General features: G+C 48.7%; 1 pseudogene; it reads right to left on the reverse strand.

Moving 5' to 3' along the window:
- Positions 1 to 614: 614 nt before the first annotated feature.
- Positions 615 to 3,938, reverse strand: LOC114032538 (annotated as a pseudogene).
- Positions 3,939 to 4,341: the final 403 nt, after the last annotated feature.

Genomic DNA, 4,341 nt, shown 5'->3' on the forward strand with positions numbered 1-4,341 from the left:
ATGCTGAGTTGGGGCACTAGCAAAATTGTTTAGAATATTGGATGTGTGAAGGAAAATAAGTCTGGAAAGTTAGGCTGGAGTCACAATGTGAAAGGCTTTAGATATGAAAAAGTAGAGTTTGTTATTTGTTTTTTGTTTTTAGATGACAGGCTTCATAAAATCTGGGCACAGACTGTCTCCCTAAATCAAGTGTTTCACAAACGCACCACCATCACAAGGACCAAGGAAGAGTGTGGATGGCCACCTGAAGCCAGTCCCCACTGCAGAAGCTACAACTTGGCACAAAGCACGTGGATGGAGGACAGGAGAAGTGTACGTAGACTACCTTCAGGGCTCTCTAGGCCTCAGGACCTTAAATGACAATTCACCTGACCCCTTCCTTTTTACAGAGGAGGAAGTAAGTGCATGGGCATCAATCATCCCTGGCCCTAAGGGCCAGTGCCACTGGTCATGGTTAGATGACCCCATGAAGCAGGGAGTGTAGGGGGCATTTGGAATGCTCCCAGGGCCTTTCCCCCCAACCCAATCTGCAACACCTTTTCCCTGCCCCTAGATGGGGGGGCCACTGGCTGTGATGCTTGAGGGGAAGGGAGAGAGGGGCCCTGTGAGGCCCCTTAGTTTTGGCTGTGCTTGTAAAAGATGGCCAAGGTCACAGAAAAGAGTGTCACAGCCACAGCAGACCCCAACCACACTCCCCAGGAGCTGTCACCACTGGGATCAACTCCAGGCTAGGCTGCAGCGCCAGGTGTCCAGCCCAGGGACTGCTCCCAAGGAGGCCCTCACTGGGCTTCTCATCAACACGGCACTTGAAGGTTCCCAGGGAGGGGCTCTCTGAGCCGCTAAGTTGTTTTAGGGGGGATCTCTGACTTCTGGTTTCCCAGGGGAAGACACATTGGAGACTGGTAAGTAGTTGTTCTTCTCAGAGAGATTCTCAGAACTGGTGCTGATATGGAGGGACCCCATGTTCCCAGAGACATTGTTGATGATCAGGTGCTCAGAGCCTCCTGCCCCAGTAGGGCTGGTCATCACATGACTGAAGCATCCTAGGCTTGCTCATCTCTGCCTGTTCCACATGGGAAGGGGGCACATGCCTTGAGGGGGGTTGGCCCAGGGGACACCTCAGGGGGAGAGCTGGGGATCTTTGGGGCCAATGGTGGCACCTTTTGTGGCCCTGGGATCCTGGTGGTGGGTTCTCTGCTGGTGGGCAGGCCTGTGCTTGGATGGGAGAGTCAATCGTTAGCTGGTTTTCATTCCCTGTGAGGAAGCTGTGGCAGGATATGAGGAGGGGGAGGAGGCTTCAGGTGATGAAGGTGGTTGGGGTCCAGATGTTGGGCCTGCTTTCTTAGCAGAATGGGGCACAAAGGAGACAGATGGAGATATGGGCCTCTAGAAGATGTAGAGAGAGGCAGAAGCTAGGGGGCTGTCACCAGATCCTCCTCTGCCTTGCAATGTTTCCAGTGACTGTGGGGGCAGGAGCTGAGAACGAAGAAGAGTGTCCAGGGGGTCCTGGATGTGTCCCCAGAATGGGCAGGACTCAGGGCTGCCCTGGGACCTCTCTCTTAGACTCTGGTATCTGTGTGTCCTGGATGGGGGCAGGGAGGCTGCCCTTTGCTTCGTCTCTCTCCAGTTCTTCTGGGTAACCATCGTAGGTGGTGTCAGGCAAAAAAGTGACTGGTTGGGTGGATAGACTCCCACTGGCAGGTAGATGGGCCCCAGGGCCCCAGCAGAAGGGAATGGTGGGGTGTTCAGGAACCCCTGCTGGTTTCTGGCTGGGACATCGGGTGGAGCCAGGGCAGTGGTGTCTCTGGGACGGCTTTGGAACCCTGGGGTCTGATTGGAGGCATAGATATTAGCAATGACGTCAACCAGGTCCATCTGTCCTCGAGGTCTGTGTGCTTGCACGCCTTCAGGGCTGTGATGAGACAGTGCACGTCCCAAGGTGGTCAAAGAGCTTGCACGCATGGTGGTCAAAGGAGGCACGGAGCTCATCCTGGTCAGCGACGGTGAGGCAGGCAGGCAGGACGATGTCTCCAAGACATCAGTGCAGGAGAAGTCGCTGAAGGGGAAGCAAATGTACTGTTCAGTTCGGTCCTTGTCATGCAGGTCAATTTCACCATTAGAAGTTCATTCCTTTGCAAGTAAAGTCTTGTCTTCAGAAGATCCTAGCTACCCACCTTGACACGGAAGAGCACATCAGATTGGCCCCAGGGAAGAGCACTGCTGCCTATGGACAGAGACCTGGTCTTGTCTGGTCCCGTCCGGTGCGATGGAGGATTGGAGGCTGCCCCAGGAAGAGGAGGACCGAGCTTGTATTTTTGTCTAGAAACCATAGAAGCTGCTGCAGATTACTGAGCAAGGTCATGATGTGGGCAGACGTGTCCTTCAGATGGATGATGAAAAGGGTGGAAGATGGGTTCAGGGAGACCAAGAAGGAGGATGTTACAATAATTGGGGTGAGAAGTTATGAGAGCCTGACCTGGACCATGGTGGTTGGCCTGCTTGAGAGGAGAGCAGGTGACAGATACAAGAGACATTGAGGAGGTAGAATCAACAAGATTTGGCTACTGTTTGGATATATGCAGTGAGGGAGAAGGAAAAGTCAAAGATGACTCAGATTTGGGGAACCTGAGTGACTAGAAGGATGACTGCCCGCAGCAGTTTATGTGTTTTTTATTTTATTTTTTTGGAGGCAGTTGGGTTCAATGGGAGAGTTTTTGTGTCATTTTTTTTTTAATTTTTGGAGGCAATTGAGGTAAAGTGACTTGCCTGGGGTCACACAGCTTATAAGTGTCTAAGGCCATATTTGAACTCAGGTCCTCCTGACTCCAGGGCCAGTACTCTATCCACTACACCACCTAGCTGTCCCCAAGATGGAGAAGTTTAGAGGAGAGATGTCTGTTGGCACAGCTGTGATCCACTCAAAGGAAATTCTGATTGATTAAAATCCAAGACATGAAAAACAGATACAGTGTGTGGAAATACAGCAGACACATAATGAATGTTTGTTGGTTGATGTAAGGAGAAGATTTTTGCTTTAAAAATAATTTCTGTCTTACCAAAGAATTAACTGTGCAGTTCATTTAAACAGCAAGGTCCCATGGTACATTTTAAATGGGATTTGATTTTCCAACAGTTAGGGAAGCCATATAGTGTGCAGGGCAAGGCATGACTATAACCAGGTATTCCGCTGGATATATCAGCCTCCAATCTCCTGCCATGATGCACATGGCTTATTCAAAGTCAAATTTTTCTTTTTCTAGGTATTCTCTTGTGAGTTCCTTTCAAATATATGCACATGTACATACATACACACACAAACCGTTTTGTACCATCTCCATCATTTGCACTGACTTGGACATTCTAGCTCCTTGACCGCTTTAAGAAATAGGGGTTGTATGTGGAACCTCCAACCCCCACCCAAGTCCTCAGGAATCTCCCTTGAAGCTAGTAAATTTTTAAAAAGGTCCAGTGATATCTGACTTCTCCCCAAACTTGTGAATGCATATTGCCTAGCCTTAGGGGTGGGTGGGTGGGTGGGGGTGTTAACTTTTCCTTAAGTGCTGGGTAATGTTTTTTATAGCTGATTCTGTTATCAGACCTGTCACCCCATTGAAACGATTCCCCAGTTGGGAGAGATCTTCTCTGGCTCACTTCCTCTATAAAGGCCACAGCAAAACGAACTGTTTGACTGACTTGCTTTTCTATCATCCCTTAATATCAGAGACTATCATTTTCAAGGCATTCATGGTTTATTTTTCCTATTCTAGATGTTTGGAGAAAAGTTGACCTTTTGGAGAAAAGCTGGTTTCTCTACACAATGCCAAAACTATCTGAAAGAGAAGTGAAAGATTCAGTAAATTATGCAGATTTTCTGTATATAAAATGGCAAACATTGACATGAAAATAAAAGTATATCATAACACCTGAGCATTTGTCATCAGCTTCATTAGGATAAAAAAATTGAGGGCCCTTTCTTCCAACACAGCAGCATTACATCTCTGTTCTGTGCCTTTCCCTCCTTTCCCAAAGCATTTGATTCTCATGGCATTTTTATGGTGGCAAACCAAGGAGAGGCACAGAAGGTTAGTGTTCAGGGTCAAAGAGCAGGCTGAACCTCCACTTCCGGGGGCAGTGTTCCCTTCCACTGACTTTACAGCTTCAGAATGTTATGGTTATGGGGTTCGATGGGAGGGGGAGCTGTAACAAGGGGCTGATCAGACCCTTGGCAGGTTGAAACAAGAGGAAGAATGGTACAGGGAAAAGTGGGTTGGATTTGGGGTCAGAGGACCTGGTTTTGAGGCCTGGAGTTGTATAATCTTAAGCAATTGACTTAAGTTTTTT

Source organism: Vombatus ursinus, unplaced genomic scaffold (genome assembly GCF_900497805.2).
Source record: "Vombatus ursinus unplaced genomic scaffold, bare-nosed wombat genome assembly UNPS02005459.1, whole genome shotgun sequence".
In the NCBI taxonomy this organism is placed as follows: Eukaryota; Metazoa; Chordata; class Mammalia; order Diprotodontia; family Vombatidae; genus Vombatus; species Vombatus ursinus.